The sequence below is a fragment of the Protopterus annectens genome, chromosome 8.part0 (genome assembly GCF_019279795.1).
Source record: "Protopterus annectens isolate FY-2018-M chromosome 8.part0, PAN1.0, whole genome shotgun sequence".
Classification (NCBI taxonomy): domain Eukaryota; kingdom Metazoa; phylum Chordata; order Ceratodontiformes; family Protopteridae; genus Protopterus; species Protopterus annectens.
In genome coordinates this window covers 802,015,383-802,041,799 of record NC_056741.1, presented here as the reverse complement: position 1 = coordinate 802,041,799, position 26,417 = coordinate 802,015,383, and positions in this window count along the sequence as shown.

Below are 26,417 nucleotides of genomic sequence, written 5' to 3'. Positions count from 1 at the left end.
ACAATGTAATGATCGGCTTATTACAGTGAAGTGCTTATTTTTTTTTCCTCTTTACTTGAAGAGCTGAGAGGGTGGGGCACTGATTAATAGTACCACCCCAGGGCTTCTGAATAGCTCCACCCCCACTCCACACAGTTATAGCCACATTATCTGACTGTGATAAAAAATCTTCCAACCTCTTATAGCAAAAATGTGGAAAAACACATAAAATAATTAATGACAAATGCCCCATCTTGGGAACATATTTTAAATAACGCTATTATAGTCTAAAAAAGTTATTAGAAAAACAGATATTGCATGGTCATGCATTTTCTGAGAAATATGAAGTCTGACAAGTCAAATATCTGTCACTGTTTAGTGAAAGTAGTCCTCTATGTAAAATTTATGCAAACACAAAATCATTCTCTTATAACTTGTATCTATTCTTAACCAATGATTATATATTATGTCTAATTTGGTATTATTATTTATACTGTGCATGATTTTGTATTATTTTTGAAGATGGTAAAATTACTATTGTTAAAATGCTTTGTAATGGGCGGCCATGGTGGTGCAGTGGTTACCATTGTCACCTCACAGCAAGAGGTTCTCTGGTTTGATCCTCGGCTGGGGTGCCTTCTGTGCGGAGTCTGCATGTCCTCCCTGTGGTCGCGTGGGTTTCCTTCGGGAGCTAATTTCCTCCCACATCTCAAAAACATGCTGCAGGTGGATTGGACACTCTAAATTGGCCCTAGGTGTGAGTGCATGTGTATGTGTGTGCCTTCTGTGGAAGGTTGGGCACCGGGCTGGCAACTCAACACTGTAAAAAACTCCACTGCCAATCATGAGTGGACAGGTGATCCGCTGTGGCAACCCATAACTGGGAAAAGACGAAAGAAGAAGAAGAAAATGTTTTGTAATATTTGGAGATTTTCTTCTTGGGAATCCACTGAAAATGGGCTCCTACCCAGTCAGATGTTCCCTGTAATCAAATGTCAATAAATAAATAAATAACAAATAAACAGTGATGTCAGAAAAGTACCTATTTTTTGAGTCATGGAACAAAAACAAGAGGTGAAGTTACAAGCATTCTGTGAAATCAGAGACATTTTCAACTTTCCTAGTTCATATAAATACAGTAACCAAAAAACGTCCACATAGTTGCAGGCAACACCAGATGGAAAAATAATTTATGGAATGATAATAAACCACCAGTTTAAAAGAGGCCAAATAAATGTAGAAAAAACAGTTGTGTTTATTCAATAATGTTAAGTGCTTTCGTCCTCTCTGCCTAGGACTTCCTCAGAACAATTATACATTCAACAACCCATGGCTTAAATACACATCAACCCTAAATTAATTAATTAATCTATCAATCAAACAATTAGCTAAAAACACTAAGAAGAGAATAAAAATCCATAAAAATGTATTTTGTTCATGACTATTATTATTTAACATTTGTTGTCTGGGAAAGTCCGACTCGGAGAAAAGGCTATTTTCAGTGGAGGCCTGGGGAGAAATGCTCCAGATGCATGTCTTTGGAATGGGGGAGGAAACAGGAGTACCCAGAGGAAACCCATGTGAATGCAGGGAATACATGCAGAATCCACCCCTGCCGAGAATCAAACCAGAGAAGCCCTTGATGTGAGGCAATAACATTAACCTCTGCACCAATGTGTTGCCAACTATTAAAATGTTATCCAAGTTATACATGCAAAAATGACAAAACATCGATGAAAAATGAATAAAAAATAAATAAGAAATGAAGGAAAAATTAATAAAAAATGAATACCTGTAATTCTAAACAAGGGAGTTATAATACTTTAGAATCTGGCAGCCCTCATTTTAAAGACAGGGTGAATAGATCTATGTTCATTCAAGTCAGGTAATGTAGGAGCATCAAGCTATATCTGCCAGACTAGTTCACGGCATTCTATTCTATTCTCCCACTGTCCCCCTCTAATAATAGGACACACTTTTTCAGAATGCCAAATTCAAATTTAATAAAACCTTCACAAACCAGGGAATATTTACATGATATATTATTAGTATTCCTTTTTTAATATCATATAAATGTTCATATATACTTTTCCCCAGTATACTTTCTGTTTTGCCAACATAAAATGACTGCCATTGCTTACAAATTTCCATATAAACCAGTCCTTTGGTTTAACAGTTACCTCTCTCACATCTAACCTTTGTACAACAATAGTTGTTTAATATAATAATAATTTGCTTCTCAAAGATATAACTACAAGAATTACATCTCCCACATTTTTTAGTCCCAATTAAAGTATCTGCTTTTTCCTTCTCTAAAATGTTCTTGATATTACTATCTACCTTGTAAATAAACTGGACAATGTTCCCAACAGTTTAAAAAATCTATTTTTCTAGCTTTAAAATAGACTAATTACTATTAATAATGTTCCTCACCAGTGGACTAATATAATATTTAATGGCCCTAAAATTCTGGAAGTTCAACATATTATTGCACAGATCCTCATGCTTTTCTATCATTATGGGATTGCCTAACAACAGGGTATATTTAATCCCTCTATCCCTAACCACATCAGCTTGAATGTTGTTGAGTATATCCTTTGGGTAATCCCCTCTCCAAAAGCATATACTTTATCATATTTAATTCTTCCACAAAAGTTTTGTATTCAGAAACCATTCTTGCTGTCCTAATGAATCATCCCTTCACCAGGTTTTTCTTACAAAACCAAGGATGGTGACTATTATAATGTAATTATGAACTGGAAAAGGTGTCCTTTCTATAAAGGAAGGACACAAAGTTATTTCCTTCAACAGCAATGGTCACGTCCAAAAAATGAGTCGATTTGAATGAAAGCTTAGAGTAAATTTAAAAAAAAGTTGTTGTGCCTTTGATATATTCCAAGAATATATCTTTATCCTGTGGGCTTCCTTGCCAAACCATAAAGATATCATCATAAAATCTACAATAAAATGTCCACCACTCATGGTAAGATAATTTAAACACGTTTTTTTCCCCCAGGTGAGCATAACCAAATTAGCAAAAATGGGGAAACAAGCCACCACCATAGCAATTCCTTTGCTCTGTCTATTAAACTCACTTTCAAAAAATAAAAAAATTGTTTTGTAGGACCAAATTCATTAGTTACACTAAAATTCTGACCTCCCTGGTGTCCAGTATTTCATATTCCAAGAGACCCTCTTGAAAAGTATCCAAGCACACAGGATGTGGAATACTCAGGAAAGGTCAATAACACCCACTGTTAAAACCAAAGCTATAACTTTCATTACATAGATCTGGTGTTAATTCCTCCAAAAATTCCCAATAATCTTTTAAAATATAGGGGTGACCCTCTTAAATATGTTTCTGTTTCTTATCTATATACAGTGCAAGGGTATAAATTGTAGACCACTGAGCACCCACAATTGATCAATAATGGGGATTAAACAAATTCTCATGCGTTTTAGGAATCCCAAAAACTGCTGGAATCAGTGGATCTTTATTAAAAAGAAAATCAAAATCTTCAGGGCCAACAATCCCCTGAATCAAGATGTTGTCTAAAAACAAGTTAATTTTTTTACATGCAATATTAATTTCATTTTTAGAAGTTAACATATATTTTGTTTCATCCTGCAATATCTCAAAAACCCTGCTCATGTAATCAATCTGGTTGCTTATACCACATATCCTCCTTTATTGCACTTCATTAATTCTTATAGTCTTATCTTTTGTTAAATTATTCAATAACATACACTCCTCATAAGTTAAATTGTAGAAGCCTTTCCACTTTTCATTAAAGAGCAATTATAAATCCCTCTCACAAGCCCTTTCAAACAAGAATATTGTTTTGTTCAGGAGTGGGTTATAAAGACTCTTCTTCTTTAAGGAGTTCAGAGTTAATAACATAGCCCCTCCTATTTAAAAAAGATCAATTTAATTTTTTGGTATATACTTTTAAATCCACAATCAAGTCAGAAATGTTGACCTTATTTGTCAGAAGATATTTAAATCCTTTTTTCAAACAGCATGAAAAAAATGGGTTTTATAGTTAAATTACTATAATTAAAAATATTGCACCCTCTAATATGATCCTAATCTCATCAGATGTATATTCTACCACAATTTCTCTCTCCTTCCCCTCAATCTCTCTAACCCGGGGCTTGTCCCCCACTTCCTCCTGTCCACTTGTTGGTAAGTTCTTCTTTGTGAACCCTATTTCAGGGGTTTGTTACCTTGGCCCAGATTCTTGTTTTTCAACCTTTTTGACTTTCTGGGGAATGGAGGAAATTCTAAAGGAACAATATCATTAAAAAGATTTTCTTTCCCATGATGGTCATCCCCACCTGATCTTAAGGCAGTTTTCGCCTGTATCTTTGTAATCTAAATCATGTCCTAGATCTTCATTGGGTACTGGCATATCATCCTGCTTGGTTATAAAATCCTCCTTAACTTCCTTAGCCAGACAATTAAAAAGAAATTATCATTGCTAGTAGACTATAACAGCTGCCTGGTTTAAAGTGGACATTCTTCTGATTAGTTGTTGGAAAACATGATTGAAATAGGACAGAAACATCCAGATTTAAATGTACTATCATCATGTGTATTGCATGTATGTGCAACTGTTGCTGAAAAGGGCCTTTCAACCAGCCCACCTACCCACATTAAAAAAGTTCATACATAAAAAAACTAAAATACAGTAAAAAACAAAACCAAAACAAAACAAGAAAAAAATGAAGTAGTAGCTACACAACCTATGATGTTAGAGCTGTTGCTACACATATGAAATACTCAATCAGCTTTGACCATTTTTTAGTGTATCCAATCCAATTCACATTACACTACATAAGTCTTCCTTACCCATGTAAACAAATATCTTGTTCCTTTTCTTTCCTTTCTTTTGCACATTACCAACACCAGCTGTGGGCAGAATAGGATGAACATTTATTTCTTCTTCTTCACTATCTGTTTGTGTTTTCTGAGACAAGTTGAAATCTTAAGGCAGGGCCATGGTGTGATATGAATACTTATTTAGTCAAAATCTGTGTGTTTCATTAGTATAATTCAACAGAAACCACAAACATAAGAGACAATAAAATAAATAACTGTTCATCCTTCTGTGCTCCTGTTCTACCTCTAGCTACTGGATAGGCTGCTAATAGTGAAAAGGAAAACAAGTAACGTGATGTTTGTTTACTAGGAATGGGACTTGCATTGAATGAAGATAACTAACTTGAGTCTGCCAAGTCTGTCTCGTGAATCACTCTTGAATGATAAACTCTCCTTGCTTACTTTAAAGACTTATGTTAGTAGTGAAGTTGCATAGACATTAGTAGCCGTTTAACTGAGTCTCCTGTCTGCTTTATTATAAATACAACAGGAATTGATCAGGACAGTACTGTCAAGGGAATTGTTGATCGTGTAAAAGTTTTTGTTCTTTGTTTAATCAGTGAACAAGTACTTGTACATATAGTAAGACAAGTAAAGTTTATAATGCCACCCAGCAGAATGGGCCCCAGCTAGCTTCCTGAAACTATCCTATCTGTCACTGTGTAACACAGAAACACATATACACTGATGAATGAATGCAGACACACACACACACACACACACACACACACACACACACACACACACACACACGCACACACACGCACACACACGCACACACACGCACACACACACACACACACACACACACACACACACACACACACACACACACACACACACACGCTCACACACACACACACACACACACACAAACACGCTCACACACACACACACACACACACACACACACACACACACACACACACACACACACACACACACACAGTGACATTTTCCTTGGTATTACCCATTTGTTGCATGGATGAGGCATGACTACTTTTTATAGTATTTAACAAATGATTGAGCAATGGGTGCAGAACTCAAAGAGTTTTGGCTTCATCAGAAACTGGGGATTTTCTCAGTCAATTTCAAGACTTTATTAATATGATTGCATGTGGATGGAAAACAACCAGAATACTAATTGGTTGGGTTAAATATTTCATTAGCAAACATTTAAACTTTTCAGAGAGCACAGAAAAGCAAAAGAGAAATTGTGTTCCATCATTTTACAATATCAAGGTAACAAGTGGAATACATTTCACTAAAGAGAGCAATATATTGAGATCAGTACTAAATGGCCAAATGCCAAAATTGCCATTGCCAATGAGAGTGTTGATGGAGAAGTACAGAGAAGGTCAGAAAAAGTTGCATTGTGTCTTTGTGGATTTAGAGAAAGCATATGATAGGGTGCCTAGAGAGGAGTTGTGGTATTGTATGAGGAAGTCGGGAGTGTCAGAGAAGTATGTAAGAGTGGTACAGGATATGTACGAGAGTAGTGTGACAGCGGTAAGGCCTGCGGTGGGAGTGACAGATGTGTTTAAGGTGAAGGTGGGATTACATCAAGGATCAGCTCTGAGCACTTTCTTATTTGCAATGGTGATGGACAGGTTGACAGACGAGATCAGGCAGGAGTCCCCATAGACTATGATGTTTGCAGATGACATTGTGATCTGTAGTGAGAGTAGGGAACATGTGGAGGAGACCTTGGAGAGGTGGAGATATGCTCTAGAGAGAAGAGGAATGAAGGTCAGCAGGACTAAGACAGAATATATGTGCGTGAATAAGAGGGAGGATAGAGAAATGGTGAGGATGCAGGGAGTAGAGGTGGTGAAGGTGGATGAGTTTAAGTACTTGGGATCAACAGTTCTGAGTAATGGTGAGTATGGAAGATAGGTGAAGAAGAGAGTACAGGCAGGATGGCATGGGTGGAGAAGAGTGTCAGGAGTGATTTGTGACAGACGAGTACCAGTAAGAGTGAAAGGGAAGGTCTACAAGAGGGTAGTGAGACCAGCTATGTTATATGGGTTGGAAACAGTGGCACTGACAAAAAGGCAGGAGTCAGAACTTGACGTGGTAGAGTTGAAGATGTTAAGATTTGCACTGGGTGTGACGAGGGTGGACAGGATTAGGAATAAGTATATTAGAGGGTCAGCCCAGGTTGGAAGGTTTGGAGACAAAGCCAGAGAGGGAAGATTACGTTGGTTTGGACATGTGCTGAGGAGGGATGCTGAGTATATTGGGAAAAAGATGCTAAGGATGAAGCTGCCAGGTAACAGGAAAAGAGGAAGACCTAAGATAAGGCTTATGGATGTGGTGAGAGAGGACATGCAGGTGGTTGGTGGGACAGAGCAAGATGCAGAGGACAGGAAGAAATGTAAACAGTTGATCTGCTGTGGCGACCCCTAACGGGAACAGCCAAAAGAAGAAGACTAAATGGCCAAATGCCAGTCATGTACAATATCAACACGAGTGAAGCAAAATAGATAAGTATAATAAAGACAAAAGAAAAAACTCATTGTAGAGCATTTCAGGTTCACAGTCGAGACAAAAACCTACATGATCTAGAGGCTTTCACTGAAGAACACTGCCTTAATATTGTGGTACCAAGAAAAATGTGATATACAGAAAATCAGACCAAGATTATAAAAAATAGTATGAGGAGTTTATAGGAGGGACATGGAGAATACAATTTAATACAAGGAAAAGGAGCAAGGCAACAGAACAAGCAAATAAATAAATAGGAAAAGGGGGATGTAGACTAAACATGGCAGCACAGTCCACAAGTAGTTTATATACAGACCCTTCTCCAAAAAGAAAAATGATATGAGAATGGCCAAACGTATCATTAGGATGACAATGCAAAGGAATATACTATAGGTGGGACAGCTTTAGTATTTCCAGTGTTAACAGGATCATTTCAACATTACTGACATCAAAAGGCTCACTCTTTCTTGACGGTCTCGACGATGTCAGACACAGATAGCTAGTATTAGAACTGTCTTGAGAAAGAGCAGTCTTGGGCATGGTGCTTTCAAATGGTGAGGAAGACATGGCCACAGATCTTGAAGTAGAAAGACAGTTGGGAAATAATAAGTGCTAAACAATATGCTTTGCATTCAAATTAGCTGCTGAGACGAACCAGTCAAAAGTAAGGGTGCTGGATTCAAGAGGGTAGATTCTAACAAAATGAGACTGTGACTCAGACATGAAAAGGGAGTAAAAAAGCATGAAGATAAATTAAAGGTTCATCACAGTGTGAAACAAATAAGCAAATCAGAACGAAGGAACCGCCATAGCTATCAACTGATCTGGGTTTGTAAGCTTGAGGAAAAACTTTTAGAACTGAAGCATATAAGGAAATAAAGAAGAAGGTGGGAATGTTTGTTAATGGAGAGAAAAATAGGAATACATTCAATAAAGTAATAAATCTAACTATGGAAATAATAGTCACATACGTACATAAAGGAGATGAAGCCTTTTAATGGTACAAAAGGGAGAAAGAGACAAAATGAGAGAAATCAAGGTTTAATAAAATAGATAGGGTGAGCAGAAAAGGATGATGCACAACAGGGGTACATAAGGAAATGTGGTGGAGAATTACCATGTCCAGTCAATATAAATATGCACCTGATGGGATTAATCCCGATCCTTTAACAGAAAAAGGAGGCATAAAACAACTCTAAAATCTTGACATAAATGTAACAATAGTATCTATCAGGATTCTGGCAACAATTGTTAGAGAACTATAGGGCACACTGGCAATATCACTAATTCAGCATGGGTGGCAGGATTTGCAATACCACTAATGCAGCACGGGAGGCAGGACTGGCAGTACCACTAATGCAGCATGGGAGGCAGGACTGACAATATCACTAGTACAGCACAGGAGGTGGGACTGGCAATACCACTAATACCACTAATACAACACAGGAGGCAAGACTGGCAATACCACTAATGCAGTACGGGAGATGGGACTGGCAATACCACTAATACAACACGGGTGGCAGGATTGGCAATACCACTAATACAACACAGTAGGCAGGACTGGCAATACCACTAACGCAATACAGGAGATGGGACTGGCAATACCACTAATAAAACATGGGAGGCAGGACTGGCAATACCACTAATATAGCATGGGAGGCAGGACTGGCATACCACTAATACGGCATGGGAGGCAGGACTGGCAATATCACTAATACAACACAGGAGGCAGGACTGGCAATACCACTAATATAGCATGGTAGGCAGGACTGGCAATACCACTAATACAACATGGGAGTCAGGACTGGCGATACGACTAATATAGTACAGGAGATGGGACTGGCAATACCACTAATACAGCATGGGAGGACTTGCAATACCACTAATACAACATGGGAGGCAGGACAGGCAATACCACTAATACAACATGGGAGGCAGGACTGGCAATACCACTAATATAGCATGGTAGGCAGGACTGGCAATACCACTAATACAACATACCACTAATACAACATAGGAGGACTTGCAATACCACTAATACAACATGGGAGGCAGGACAGGCAATACCACTAATACAACATGGGAGGCAGGACTGGCAATACCACTAATATAGCATGGTAGGCATGACTGGCAATACCACTAATACAACATGGGAGGCAGGACTGGTGATACCACTAATACAGTACAGGAGATGGGACTGGCAATACCACTAATACAGCATGGGAGACGGGGCTGGCAATACCATTAATACAGCACAGGAAAGATTCTTGAATATTGGAACTATGCAGATGTGAGTTCCTCTTCCAAATGTGGGAATAAAAAAAGTGTAGAAAGGCTGGAAATGTCAGTTTGACCTTATATGGTAGAGAAAATCTTAGAATCAGTGTACAGGAAGCAAATAAATGTTAAATAAAAATAAAAAATGAAATAATTTTATAATGTGTGAAAGTGGCTGAAAAACATGACCCACAACAACATGTAGTGTCAGTAGATAAATTGCCCAGATCTGGATTACATGAATATGTGAAAACCAAAGGAAGTGGTATTTCTATCTATATTAGAAATAAGTTCACCTCCCATCTAGTTAGGCTGGACAACTCCATGGAGTTACTCCATGGCCAGGTCAAGTCATAGCCAGCTATAGAGCCCCCTCTGTGGGTCACAATGCCCACAAAGCCTACTTGACCAAATTGGATACAATCTAAATTTTACCAAACACTCTGGTTATGGGGGATTTCAATTATCCCACCAGCAACTGGGAAACCTACGCTAGCCCCAACTTGCTTGCACAAAAATTCCTAGACTTTGTTAATTCAAATACCCTGGAACAAATTGTTCATACCCTAACAAGAGGAACAAACATTCTCGATCTGATCCTTACTAACATGTCAGACAGATGCACTCCTGCAGCTGTCAGACACTCATTAGTTAAAACTGGCCACAAAACAGTCACCTCCGAGCTGGCATTAAAACCAGAGCTCACAAAGGATGAAATCAGACTAATAAAACCACCAAGGCAAACTATACCCTCTTAGGTGAAGGTATAAATGCATTCCAAGCCCTACCCCAAACTAGAAGTGGCAACTACACCAAAGCTTACACTAAAGCTCTGTACAATCACTTGCATAAGTGTATAAACTCAGCTGTACCAGAAAGAATCAAAACTAGAGCCCCAAGTAAAAACAAGCTGCCATGGCAGACATCCAGCATCAACAAACTTTGCAATAAATGCAAAATGTTGCTGTCCAAGAAAACAAAGACGAGGCCCACAACAATGGAAAAGCACCCTCCTGAGCCTCAACAGCCAAATAAGACAACTTGTCAAATCTTCTAAGAGCTCCTTTGAGAGAAACGTAGCAAGTACAGCTAAGGGTGATCATAAGGCCTTTTACATGTATGTATGTAGCCTGAACGGTAGGACCCAAGCATGTGCAGAATTAGTGACCAAAGGTATCACATACGCTGACCCCACAGAGATAGAAAACCTGCTAGCGTATAGGTTTGGTGAAAATTACACTCTCTTATCACCTCCTAGCTTATCACAAAACTTCCCCCAAACTCACCCCCACCCTACATATCTGAAGAGCAGGTCCTCAAAGCCCAAGGCAAAAAACACAGCCTTTATGGGACCAGACAACATCTCAGGCTGTCTTCTAAACAGTCTAAAACATGAACTAGCATCACCATTAAGTACCCTTTTCAATCACAGTCTAACCACAGGCTTTGTTCTTGCAGAATGTAGAACAGCAACAGTTATTCCTCTCCACAAACATGGCCTATCAACAGACCTCAGGAAGTACAGACCCATAAGTCTGACTGGCCTCATCTGTAAGGACATTGAACATATCATTATAGAACTCATAAATAAAGACATAAGCTATCTCCAAATCCTGTATCCTACCCAATTTGGTTTCATCAAGGGCAGATCCTGCCTGTTAACTCTAGTGGACTTCTTTGAAAATGTGACCAGGGCCAATGATGAGGGCAAATCTGTGCACACAGCATACCTCGACTTGGCAAATGCTTTTGACACAATCCCACATTCAGGCATTACCAATAAACTTAGTAAACTAAATGTAAACCCCCTTTGTTGTAAGATGGGTTGCCAACTGGCTCACAAACCAGACACACACTATCAAAGTGGGTGATTCTACATCTGCCAGCAGATCTGTTACCAGCGGAGTGCCATAGGGATCAATGCTGGGCCCCCTGTTTGGTATATACTTCTCAGAAATTCAGGTCAAACCTAAGGGGTAGTGGTGACCAAGTTTGCAGACAACTGCAAACTAGATGCAATCATTGAATCCCCAAATTATGTTAGCATACTCCAGAAGGGTCTCATACAGATGAACAACTGGTGTATTAGTCACAGTCTCAAACTCAATGCAAAGAAATGCATCATCATTCCCCTTGACACAAACAATGTCCCTGCACAGTATCAAATCAACAACAAAACCCTAAGTACCCATGAAGTGGTAAGTGACCTGGGATCGCAAGTTGTCTACAACCTTAACTTCAACTACCATGTGTCTACTATAGTAAGGAAGGCTTTCTACATAGCACACTTGATTAGTAAAGGCATCACATTGAGAACAATAGAGGTTATAACCCTTTTGTGCTCTGCACTATCCAGCCCATAATTGAGTATAACCCCCTGTTTGGCATGTACTATACAAAGCACTTGCAGCAACTGGAGAGACCTCAAAGGTTTTTAAAAAGAAGATCAAGGGGCCCCAGCATGTGCTTTACACAGACCAACTATACTCCATATCATATAGACTTCTTGGGGAGATTTATGCCTGGCTTACACAGCAATCCAAGAACCAAACCTTATGAACTAGCTGCATATCAGTAAATCAAATGGGACTAGGGCTACCCATTTCAGGGAGCTAAATATGGCCTGTGACTTAAATAGGACATGCTGGCAGAACAGATTTATCTCCCAGCAACTGCCACATCTTTGGAACAGGCTACCATTTCATGTGAAACAGAGCACCTCTATGACACTGTTCAAGAGGAACCTGGATGCAGGGATGGGGTACCATAAATTCTTAGCAGAGAGAATACACACAACCCTCTTGGACATGGACAGTCATCACTAAATGCAATCTTGGGTACTGACTAGCATTTTCATGGTATTACATTGGGATAAAATGGCTAGGCTTAGAATGACCTGTGGGTCGATAGCGTAGCAATCTCCTATGATCGTATGGTTACATTATAGAGTGGGAAATAGGTGAAAGTTTGGTTAGAGAAATAGGACACAGAGAGAGTAATAAAGCTGCCCAGCCATTTCAAAGATTGGTTACCAGTAGGGTATGACACGGTTTTACTGGTGATGTCCTTTTTAGAACCCAATATGTCTCTGGTGAAGTTATAGAAGGAAACTGTTACCTTCTGACTGATGACAAAAAAGATGTGCATTGAGGTTAGCACACAAGAACATGTAGAATGGATGAAAATGGATGCAGAAACATTGGAGGGATAATCTTGAACATGTCATCTTAAACTCAGGGCAACTAGAATATAATAATACATGTGGGAAGAAATAATCAGAAGAATCCACAGCAACAACAGAAGAAGAAGGATCCCTTGAGTTAATACCATCAACTGATCTAAATGAAAGTAAGTAATGTGATAAAGGCCATGAGAAATGCTAATGATATGTTGGGAAACAGAGGAAGACACATCAGCACTATAAACAATGATGTATAATCCTACTTTAAAAATGGTCATAAGGCTCTGCTAAGCTACTACATGCAGTTGTCATTGTTCTGCGAACATAGGAAGTATAGAAGCAGTTCAGAGAAGGAAAACAGTAGTAAAGACAGGCTGTGCACCGGCAGTTGTATGAAGACTAGAAATATTTACCATGTACAGAACAGAGGCCAAATGGTTAGAGGTATACTTCAAGGCAGTCCACATAGTTCCAGTAGGTGCCACCTTTCAAAAACACGTACAAGAATAATAAGGCACAGTATAAAGCCACAAGGCAGGTATTTTAGGGAGAGATAAAATGGCTTTTTCCACAGAAAAGGTAGTGGATTATTTAAATAACTCTCTTCAAGAGATAGAAGGGTCACAAATGATAGATATCATGAAGGTATAATATATATATAAATCCCCATTTAAGAGAGCTGGGAAAATACACTTATTTAAGTAGAATTTGTTATCTGTATAGTAGATAGCAGATAATTGTTATCTGCCATCAGCATCTGTGTTCCACCAATCTAAATTTTATTGCATTTCATATTTTATTCAAATCATGAATTTTTTAGTAGCTTTTTTAAATGCCCCACTATATTACTGCACTTGTGTATAGCATTCTGTTCTAAATTAAGCAGGATATTTGGAAGGGAAGGGGCAATATCAGAACTGTTTAGTTTTGAATACCAAAGGTTGGCAGATTACACTAATTACCACACGCTGAGCTCCTGGAGCCCTTTGTTTGGAGTGTATACCTGTCATTCACTTCAGTGAACCATATCTGCTGTAATTACAGTTGTTTTTATTCCTTTGATCTACGTGAAGCCAATAAGCAAATAGCTGATCACCTATCAGTATAAGACTTGACACTATTAGATTATGGTATGTGCTTTCTGGTCACATATGAGCAGTTTTGTCATTAGCAGGACACAATGACAGGCACTGTTTCATACAGTCTAGTGATTAAGATAATGAGCTAAATGTGATAAATTCTGCATATTTAGGTATGCTTTGCCATAACCTTTACTTGTAGGTTATTTTACGATGGGCAGCTTACTCAGCTATGCCAAAGCACCTGAATTACCTCTGTAATAGACAATTGTGGCTAGTCAGTGCTCCCAGACAGCCATTGGAAGTCAATGAGTTTAAATGTCTTAAATCAGTTTTGGGCATTCACCTATGATCAGTTGAAGTTTGCCTTATTCTCTACTATACTACAAGGCAGTATAAGGCTCTGCTCTTAAAGAGTGTTCCATTTTCAGTAGCTATCTATACTTGTCAAGTGAAAATGAGCAGTAAAAAGGTATGAAAATTACATCTGAAAGAAGCAGTCAATGTTCCTAATATGCACATATATAATTTGCATGCCTTTTCGGTGTTCATTTTCACTTAGAACTCCGTCATCACATTTTAGACTCAAGCACTGTCAGAATTTAGCCTTATGATATATCACTTAGAAATCAGAAACAAAGCCATGTAAAAGCAACCCTCTCCCAAGGCAATGATGTCACAGAACAACTGGTTCAGTGATAAAAACGAAGTTGGGCAATAGAAGTGAAGGTGAGAACAAATCAAAAGCTGCACCACTTTGCAAGGTAATAGATCTGTTGCAGACTGACAAGCAATTGCTAGATTTTCACTGAAGAATGTATGTGATACCTGTACACTGCTAATACACACTGAAAAAAATGAACTCCATTTGTTCAATTAAAATGGATCCTGACACACTTGAAGATCATCTGTCCACATATCCTTTCCTTTTCAGCGGCTGTTACTATGTTCTTTTCTTCTGCCCTCTTTGTTTTCCTTTGTGTCTATCTTAACCCTGTCACTTCTCTCCCACCTCAGGTGAGCCTGCCTCTCTCCTTCATTATATCACAGTTGTATTGCTGGCTCCGTTTGGCTCTTGCCCTTCAAGCTTTTTTCCTGTTCTCTACTTGGTTCTACTTAACAAGGTACTGCAAGAATAAATAGTTGCAGCAAATAGCTTATCTTTAAAAAGTATTGTGAGAAGCCTAAATATGTTAAGTGTCATGAATTAGAGTTTATATTGCTCCTATACATACTCATATTCGCACAAAATGTCATTGCACGACTAAATATATTGTGTCGAAGATAAAAGTATGTACTGCTCCTTCATATACTCAGAAAGTCTGACACATTGCTTAAAAGTTATAATGGCTGTATATATGAAATGTCAGCATGAATGATATTCACTGCTTCCTATCTCCTTCTTTTTCACAGAACATTATTGCTGACAAAACTGCATTGAGCATATCACTGTATAGGCAGTCTCTATTTACTTTAATGAATGTGTTACATTGTATTCACATTTTATGGTGTTTTGCTCATTGGGTTGTACTGCCTGTTATTAATATATTTCACATATAGCAGCCTTTTCTCCTAGTCCCATCAATGAGCCTGGGCTTTGCCCACTTGGAGTAGTAGTTACATTAGATAGGTGAGAAAGACAGAGAGACAGAGAAATGTTCTGTAAACGGAATAGTAGAAGAAGACCGGAATTCTGTCTAGACTGCCATCGCTACAGGAACGCTAAGCTAATCTGAAAGGCTTAGGCAGCTTATAAAACTTCAAAATCTGCAATTTGTAGCCCTTGGACTCCCAGAGTTATAAGTAAGAATGCAGGGAATATAGACTAAGTCTGAGGTTGTTGTCCCTCAGAGTATTACTTTTCTCTAAAGTACAGTGATCTCAGGGTTAGTATGTTACTAAGAGAGGTATGGCGGATACCGCACGCCCAACACGTCAATGAGCATGCAAAAATACGTTAAATGTTTAACTACAAGTTTCAAAATGATGTTTTTGTCTGATATTTAGGACCGACAATTTCAAGCCTCTCAGTTGTCACAGAAAACTGAAAGACTCAGATGGCCTAGCCTTTGTTTTATTGAGTTTTCTCATCATGTCTCCTTTAGTGCCTTACATGCCTGTTGAACCTTGGAAAAAAGAATCAACTTGAAGGTAACTTGGTTTTGGTTCCTTGATCCCCTCATTTCATCCTGTCAGCATTTTTGGTCCATTTTGCTTTCTCCTTGGCCCATCTCTCCATCACCTGTAAATCTGTTGTTCAGCCTTCCTATTATTGCCATCCACCCTTCCTTTATCCTTGTTAACTTTGACCTCCATGAACACCCTATAGCTTGTATGCCTACGTCTCATTCCTGCTTATCATACAGCCATTTTCCATTATCCCAGTAGCTTCAGTGTGACTTTCCACTATTAGTGCTTACAGTTCAGCACCTTGCTGGGCAACACCCTCATTACTTCTCTCCTCACCACTTTTTCTATTGCTCCAGCTTTCTATACTGTCTAGTTTTAATTTTGCATATAATTTTGTAGAATGTGGTGTAGCTTATTAATGCAATACAAGCTGAAATCCATTCAGATGAGTCCACAGTATAAATTAGGAACTCACCAAAGCTTTTCTTATGGGGGCAAAGCCTGCACAAACATAATGCCTGTGGCTGCCCTTTCCATAAACAATGATTAAATCTGACATCACCACGCTTGAGAGTAAATTATATTAGTTTTGACGGGTGGGCCACTCAATTTTGTGGACTTATCCAAATGGGCCTCGTTGTGTCAGGCATCAACAAACCAAAGGATACCTAGTCCTTTTCCATTATTATTATTATTATTTTTTTCCCCAATTTTTTCTGTGATTTCTTTGGTGTATTCTTCCTGTATCAGCCTTTTTTTGCACTCTGCCATTATGCCCCCTTAGATTTGCTTAGTTTCACATTTTCTTTCCATTGTCAGCTACTTCCGAACATCTCCTCTTCCTGTGCTACTATTTGTAATATCCTTTGCCTGCCCATTTGTCCTTTTTCTTTACTATTTCCTGTATTTGCCCCTTCCTACCATCCTCCTATTAAACTATGTTCCTTCATTCGTTTACCTTGTTATCTCATACTTTTCTCTGCTACGAACTCTTTGTTTCACACTCTACATCCTTTGCCTTCTTCTGTTTTATTCTGCTTTTTCATAAACAGTCTTCACATTCCCAGTCCTTTTCCATCACAGTATAAAAGTGTAATCATCCTAAAGTGCCTTCCCAGATGGATCCTATCGCTATTACTCACCCTCCCAGTCTTTCACTGTCACAGTTATTTGCCACTTACCTAAGTCTCTAAGATACAAGTCAAACGGCCTTATCCTTTCACTTCCTGTTCTCACACTTGTTCTAGCTGCGCAGTCCATTATTCTTGAAGTCTGAATTTTACTTTTTAAACTCCTGGGTCATATGATCAATTAACTGATGTGCTTAACGTGATGATGCTATATGTTGCAGTCTGTCGCTTCACTTGCGTGTTTTGTCAATGCCTGATTACTGCTAGGGATTTTTTTTCTTTCTTGGATATCTAGAGGTGCAGGTTGTGGGGGTTATTTTCATTTCAAGCAAAGACCTGTACAGTTCACTGGATTAAAGTGAATGAGTTTGATACAGTCATTATTAGCTGAAGATACTTCGTAGCTTCTGCCTGAAGGCTGTTACTTGTTAAATGTTTCTAGAGCCAGGGGCCTCACGTGTGCATCAGTACTTATTAATGCATTTAATAGCAAAACTTTGTACACCTTTCTTGGCCTGGTCCAGTCAAGTATTTTATCTTACTTAATAATTACAATCTGTTAGGATAATCATATTCTGGAAGTATGGGTATTTTCCTAGGGATTCTTCCTTGTACCAAATCCAAAGTGTTTGTACTTCAGTATATAATGACAAACTGCTATTTTGCTCCAGAACAGAGCTTACTTAGATCATATATAGCAGGCTATACCTATTACTTATTGTGTTAAAGTAAATACAGCCTCCTATTGTATGTTTGGCTGGAGTATTATCAATGTGCAATCAGTCAGAATGTGTATCTTCCATTTTAATTAACAAAATGAAGTAGAACACCAAGGTTTGGAATCATAAAACTCTTTCTGTGAGAAAAGATAGAACATTTTTCAGAATGAACATTTACATACGTTCAGTTATCTTGAGAAATAACACAGCATTGTTTTATAAATGTTATATTTATTTGTCTGAGGTATGTAACAGAATTTTACAAACCTTTTTGTGAATCATTAGATAAAAAGCATCTGTCCAAGTGCTGTGTACCCTGATTAAATTATGGCTTGTAATACCTACCTGACTCTGGCATTATGCATAGATTAATACTCAAAAGAGTTAAACTGCATATAAAAACAGGATAAATGAAAGGTTATATCAAAAACAACATGCATATTTTGAAACAGGCTGTCTATTGCAAGATTGAAGCCCATAATCCAAAAATGTATAATCATGGTAGTATACTACAGAAGATCAAAATGCTAAAAACCACAATATCGAACATATAACACAATATCGAACATGGGCATGCCTCCCCTGCAGGACTCCTGTTAACACTTGTTCCTTGGGTTATACTGGTAGGGATATTCAGTATTCAAGTTTTTATATATTGTTGCCTTCAGGGTTTTGGTCTTCTATATTATGTTACTGTGATTCATAGATTCATAGCGTAGTACTAGGCTAACTGCACTTGTGGGCTATTTTAAGCCTAGCCAATTATCCCATGGGGGAATCAAACCTTGCACCTTGTGCCTGTAAGGTAAAAACCTTAACCATCATGCCAACCTTCCAGTGCATCACATCTTTTCACATTAGTTGTTGTAGGTACCTTATTCTGAGTTGCAGCATTCCTCCTTGTCTATCTCATTCCATGTTCTCTCCTCCTCAGCTATTAGTTTTTAACAAGTTATAATCTGCAATTACAGTTAGACACCCCAGCTCATTTAACCTAATGACCAATATTATCCTACTGCAAGTTCTAGCCAACTATTGGAGCTTCTCTATGCACCAACACTATTTCACAAATGATTATGCATTTTGGGATTGCGGTCTTCAACCTGATAATAGACAACCTATGACACATTTGCCATTGATAGAAGTCAAATTTATTGGACAATGATTAGTTACATGCTGTGGTTTGTCTCCCTTCATTATTGAAAGTTATATATAAACTCTTTAAGTTGTGAGACTATAGAGGTGTTCTTAGAATTACTGCAAGCAAGAATCAGAAGTTGGATGATGGGAAAGTAGAGAGGTGACTTGAGGGAAATCATTATTTTTTGAATGTAGGAGGAAATTGGAAATAGCATTTTGTCATTTGTTGAATAGTGTTGGTGCATAGAGAAGTTCCAATAGTTGGCTAGAACTTAGGTTAAATGAGCTGGGGTGTCTAACTATGATTTCCGATTATAACTTGTTAAAAACTAATAGCTGAGGAGGAGAGAACATGGAATGAGATAGACAAGGAGGAATGCTGTAACTCAGAATAAGGTACCTACAACAACGAATGTGAAAAGATGCGATGCACTGGAAGGCAATGTTGCCATTAATGCATTTCAATAAATATTAAGGGGATGTTTTCTTTAGTTGGGATAAAGAGTGGGGTTCAATAGTTTTTAAAACAGAGAATGGGGTTACATGATTTTAGAACAAAGAGAGAAGAGGTAGATGACAATGTGGTAAGTAGAAAGTGAGATACTATGAAAGGTATTTAAGTAAGAATGACCCCAGGATTAGCAAATCTCAGGATGAGAGAGAAAGTGTTATGCCTGTTGTCTCTGGTAGCAAATAATCAGCCAGTCTGTAACAACGGGAACACTTCACATAATTGAATTACTGAAATCTCGAAATTCATATGGTCGAAACCATATGATCGAGATTTCAGTAAATCGAATATGTAAAGTGTTAAAAAATAAGACTTTACTTATATTAAAACGTTATGTGCACACAAAGGCAAGGATTCCTGTATGGTCTGTGTGCACGTAATGTTGTTATCTTTTCTGCGGTGTTGACAGGAAGTGGGAAATCTCCATTTTTGCGCTTCCGCATACAGCGCAAAATGGGCGATTTCCCTTTTCCCCACTGTAGCGCGATCTTGGAGTTGGTATATTTAAGTGGGGGGGTGCAGGGGGTGAAGCCCCCCTCAAAAAAGGTGTTTGAGGTTTTTTTTTTTTTTTTACGGTTTCATTTCAGAAGTTCGAGTTTCCAAAACTCGATCTTTTGGTCTTGGTTATATGAAATTCGAGATTTTGGGGATTCAAGCTTCTGAAGTGAATCCGTAACAACAGGCAAGGAACTAGTAGTCATAAACTCTGAAATCCGTATAGCAAGATGTTAGTAAAAAGGTAAATTACATGGGTGTTAGCTGGTTAATTCTCAAAAACAATGCTGTTCTTTTTCAACTGCTCTGTCATGGAACATACATTTAGAATAAGGCACACAAATTTACAACAATCACAAGATGGAGATGAGTAGGGGTTTCAGGAGTTTCCAGAAGGGGAGGTGCACATTGTTTCACTGGATATTCACAATACTGTTATCTTAGTAGCCAAACAATAAGTAATATTTATATAGTCAAAACCTGTAGAAAATGAGAGAAGCATGCTGCTGAAAGTATGTTATATAAAATGCCCTTCACAGTTTGCAGGCATGCACTACGACTGATGTTAATATGTCTTTTTACACAGATCAGTTAACTTAGGAATTTAAATATGTATCACCTGAAAAAAAGCAAAGACAACATTCATGGTATATTTTGCAGTGTCTTCTTATAATGCTTAGTATATTATTCGTTTAAAGTTGCTGATCATGAAGTTCTGACTGGGCATAATTCATTTTCAGTGCAGACCTTGTGAAAAAGCACCACAATAATTATAAATCATAAATTGCAATAAACAGTCAAAACTTAAAAAAAGGGAAAGCACTACTGCTATATAGTATAATACAGTTGTAACAGTTGCATGATTCTGTACATCTGTTTATGTGTACATACCTAAAATCTATTAAAACATGTTCATAATACAAGTAACATCTACTTCTGCCAAAGGAAACAAACAGGACGTCATAGTCATACTCAAAGGGATAAGCAGGCTGTTAGCATAATGAACGCAGTAATAGGCAAATGCAATAGATAGGCATGGGGCTTAAGATAAGTGGATAATGGAAGTATTTCAACCAAGGGCTAATTAAGATTGTGGAAGAAAGAGAGATTATAAAACTGGGAATGTACTGAGGGATGTCAGCTATGATGTTACAAGTGTAACAGGGGTGTAACAAGAAGATGAAGTCAGAAATAGCTAGTATACTTAATTGGTGGTGCATTAAATGTATAAACTGAAAAGATCTAGCAGTAGTAAAGGGGAACTCTACAGCAAAATGTGTATCCTTTAGATTCTCTTAAGTGATTCCTGAATTTGAGTAGCCCAGCCAATCAGGGAAGAGATGAATGGTTAAATAGTATTTTCAAGAAAGGAGCATTGCACATAGTTTGGTGCACTAACACAGACAGGACAAATCATTACACAGAAGACATCATAACGTAAAACAGTGGTTGTGTTAACATTTATATACGCACAGTACCCAGTTAAAAAAATTCTGGAGTATAGTATTAGAGCTTTGCAGTTTGCGAATAGTATTGTCTGCCTGAATGGCTCCATCTTAGAATGGAGTATTATGTTTTCTAGAAAAATATAAATACAGGCAGTATAAAGGCATTAAGGATATATGAGTTATGGCTGTAAAAGACCAGGCTGTGTTAAGTCACGGTGGTTAGAATTCAGATATATTGCACATAAATGTGGGAATCATTTCCTGTCTGAATTCAGCTTTTTTTAACAAGCAGAACGTGGAACAAGAACATATCCTTTGTCAGTGCGTTATAGATTACAACACTTTATAGGTTCATAGGTATGCACTTAGCTAGCTGCCCTTTCAGGTCATTTTAAGGCTAGCCATTTTGCCTTTTTGTGCTTGAAATAACTTATCCTATTGTGTTATTGATTGGCCTTACTCATCCCATTTTGGAGCTTTTTTTTGTTTGTTTGTTTACTATAATTTTTCTGACTGGGTGGAGACCATTTTTTGTAGAAGCCCATGAAGAAAAGTGTAACAAGAAATTTTACAGTGTATAGTGTTTATAAAAATGAACTGATTCACATTATTACTTCAAGCTACCTTCTGCATTTCAGATCTCCTTACTAAAGAAGCCAAACATGCTGTTGATAAAAATATTTTATTTCCACTCATCCCATAGTACCAGAAAAAAGTCACTTTTAAAACCTTGAATAATATCTTTTACTTCTCCCTTAGAAGCAGACTACAAGTCAAATGCTCATTTTAGTTGCTTAGAGGTAAAAACAAACGGCTGCTTAACAAAAAATCAGACATCCATCCCAGAGGTAAAAACAAATGGGTGCTTAAAAAAATCAGACACCCATTTCAGAGGTAAAAAACAAATGGCTGCTTAACAAAAAATCAGACACCCATCTCAGAGGTAAAAAACAAATGGCTGCTTAACAAAAAATCAGACACCCATCTCAGAGGTAAAAACAAATAGTTGCTTACCAAAAATTCAGACACCCATCTGAACTGACCTCTGGAAAAAAAAAAAAACTGCAAAATTATCCAAGCTAACTGGAACCGCCTTCCTTCAGAACTAGAACAGATTGCAGAATATTCTCCTTGCTGGAAAAAGCTCAGCTTTTTAACTCCACTTTATACAAATAAGTAAATGTACTCTCAGATGATCCCCCTCCATAGCAGAAAGCTTCCACTTTGTAACTATGTAAGTAGTCAACATTCCAGTATCTTTTGTCTGTTTAATAACAGAGTGTTAGAAATGTTTCTGAAGGATGCTTTAAATTTTGTTTTACTATGACATATCGATGCAGTCATTTTTTTTAACTAAATATATAGGAAGTTTTTCCTTTGCCTGTAATTCTTTATAACTAATGATTATCTTTTTGTTTATTTTATTTTGTTAACTGGGTAAGTGAACTGTTCTGAGGACCCTTTTCAACCACAACCTGGGCCATGTGGCAATACAAACAATGAGCTTGAGTGACAACTGGAGCACTGACAGAGAAGTATAGAAATCAAACTGTACATAGAAGTATAAGATGTTAGGTCATGTAACAACGATAGCCTGTTTCTTGAAATACAACACTAGATTAAGTATACACACACACACAGCAGTTTAAGATATACACATGCAGAAGTACATTGGGTATACATTGCTGTAATAGCTGCTAAGACTCTGGCAAAACTAGTGAAACAGAGTCATTAGAATTTGATTCCATAAGAAAACATTTAACCACATTTAAGCTGCAACTCAAGAAAAGCCAACTTTGCACGTGGTTTAATGATGTTACAGCTATAATTATTACTCTGCATCCCTAAAGCATTTACATCAACTTTAATTCAGTAGAGAAATCACTGTGTTGTCTTGAAACTGTTCAACTTATTGGTCAGCCTGATATCATCTGATAACTTATTCCAGTATGTAGGGATACTTTTTGTAAAAGCTCTCTCTGCTGTTGATAGTTTAAGTTGAGATCTGGGACATAGTACAGCACATAGTACAGCACCTGAGTAGTGTAAGTTGTATGTGTGTATTCCTGATTAAAATAGTTGTTTTTCAAAGGAGGGCTGTAGCTTGAGTTTAGCTTGGCTATAAGAGTATTGAAGAGCAACTCTGCTCTGTCTCTGGCAAGTTACCACCTAGTCTGTTTTATTGCTGTACAGTGATGCTGTCTATTGTTTGAAGGATGTATGAATCTGAGAATTTTATTTTCAGTGGTTTGCAATAGAGAAGAGTTAGGCGATTTCAGAGCAGTAATTGGTAGGGCATATTCCAGGCTGGGGATAAGGACATTGATGACAATTATTCATATGGCCTCCCTAGTAAGTAGATTGGAATTTGAATACACCTCTTTTAGATTTGTAAGTACCTTAGTAACTTGCATATCCACTGATGTCAGTAATGCCCACAATATATCTGCCATATAATGTAAGCTTTCTAAACCCCAAAGACCTCCTAGACATTACTCCTAAAACAAATATCCTCAGAAGCCCCAAAAGCACTCCACTAAAACAGCACCCACCCCCACACATGCAGCCACATCTCATGGGGCCTTAACTGCTAAACTCATAAGGCAAGCCACCACTTTGAGACACACAGATGTCCCACTCACCAGACTGAGTTAGAAGAAAGTCACAATCAGTTGCTTATTGGGGAAAGGATCCCCCAGATCACGCATGCACTCAGGTAGTTGGATTGCAAGTACCAGTATGACTCAGTTATAGTCCATGTGGGTGTAAATGTCCTCAGACATACCTCCCTGGACTATATAAAGAGAGATATGATGGAGCTCTTGGATTATGAGGCCCAGGATGGTATTACTCAAGCACTGAGAAGCATTCTACCTTCTCCAATGATGATGCCACAATGTGAAGAGAAGATGATTAACTTTAATAACTGGGTTAAGTTTTAACTGTCACTCAAACAGAGTGCAATATTTGTCAGCATGGGAAGATATAGACAACAGACCATATTGTTTTGTCAGGGATGGTCTGCACCAGTCCCCTCTAGGCTTTTGAATATTGGCTAAAATACTGTCTTCCCCATTGTGCCTTTTTAAGGCAATGCCAAACTGACAAACCTTCTGACATAGTAAAACCAACCCTGGAAAATCTAAAGGTGTTACTGCTAGGAGTCTAAACAAGAAACTCCAATCCCTGTAAGTCCTCCTTACCCTGTAAAATATCCATGTTTGTGTAGTTATCAAGATATGGTTTAAATCCACAGAGAGGACCTGGCAGTGCAGGCTTGCAATGCCTTCAACACATTTTGACTAGCTACTGCACAGACAAGGACTAAATGTGGATGTGTTGATTTATATCATAACCAAACATACCTCAAGACTAGTCAAACAGGATAATTCACCTGAACTTCTCCTTGTCCAAATTACCATAAGTGAAGACTCATACTATACCCTTGCAAGCTATAGGTCCCCCTTTATGAAACAGGAAATCTGTAACACATACTTAAACTTACTGGAGACACTTGCCATTCAACCCGATACCATATTCATAGGTGACTTTATCTAACCCATTATAAACTGGGAATCATACATGACCCCAAACTTGCAAGCCCAGAGATTCCTGGATTTTGTCAACATAGGCACCCTCGACCATATAGTCCATAACTATACAAGGGCATGAATGTACTGGATCTGGTCCTCAGTAACATGGGAGAATGCTGCACACCTCTGTCTAATTTGCTCCCTGGTAAAGTTGAACCATAATGCTGTCTCTTTTGAAATAAAAATAAAACCTAGGACCCCTCCTAACCCAGGAATATTTAGGAACTTTTCAAAGGCAAACTTCCAAGTATTAAGTGATATTAAGTGATATGTCTATAACCTCAAAGACAGTACATAACAATGTGCAGAACTAATTGCAAATAGAGCCACCTAAACTGAGCCAGAAGATATAGCAAATCTACTGTCTAACAAATTCATCTCCAGTGTTATCTCTCTGCCCCCACCCATGCTATCCCTCAGGAAATACAATCAAATATACCCCTACCCCCAACTATCACTAGGGAGCAGGTACTCCATGCGTTCTTCAAAAAACCCAGAACAACAAATGAATAGACCCTGGTAATATCTCACTATGCCTTCTAAATAGCATGAAACATGATTTATCTGAACCACTAAAGTCACTGTTTAACCACAGCCTCCAGACAGGCTTCATATCATGTGAATGTAGAAATGCAACTTTCATCCCTCTACACAAGGGTGGGGTCAATTACAGACCTCGTAACTACAGACTCATAACTCTGACTAGTCTCATATGCAGAGCCATAGAAAGAATAATCATGGCAATGATCAATGATGACTTAGGAAATATCCAGATATTGGATTCAACCTAGTTTGTTTTCATCAAGGGAACATCATGCCTATTCAACCTGGTGGACTTCATTGAGAAGGTCAGAAAACAATGGACAAAGACAAAATGGCATATACTACCTACCTTGACCTGGCCAGGTATTTTGATGCAATATCCCACTGAAGCATCATAGAAAAACTGTCAGAATTAGGTATAAACCTCTATGTCACCTGCTGAATAGCCACTTGGCTCTCAGATAGAACCCAAGAAGTTAAGATGGGGGAGTTCACAACCACAAAGAAGCAGGTTACTAGCAGGTGCCTTAGGAATCTGTGTTGGCATCTGTTCCTTTTTAGTATATATTTTCTCTGAAGTCAAAGCCAACTTCACTGTCTTCTGGCTGACCAAGTTTGCACACAATTGCAAACTAGGTGCAGTAATAGAATCCTCCCAAAGCACTAATGTGACCCAAGAAGGGCTGACACAGACAAATAACTGGCACCAGAGTCTCAGTGTAAACCTCAGTGCAAGAAATGCATAACATTATCCTTTGGGAAGTTGGGTACCCTTGGAAACTACCTCATTAATAACACACCCAAAAGAGCTGACACAGTAATC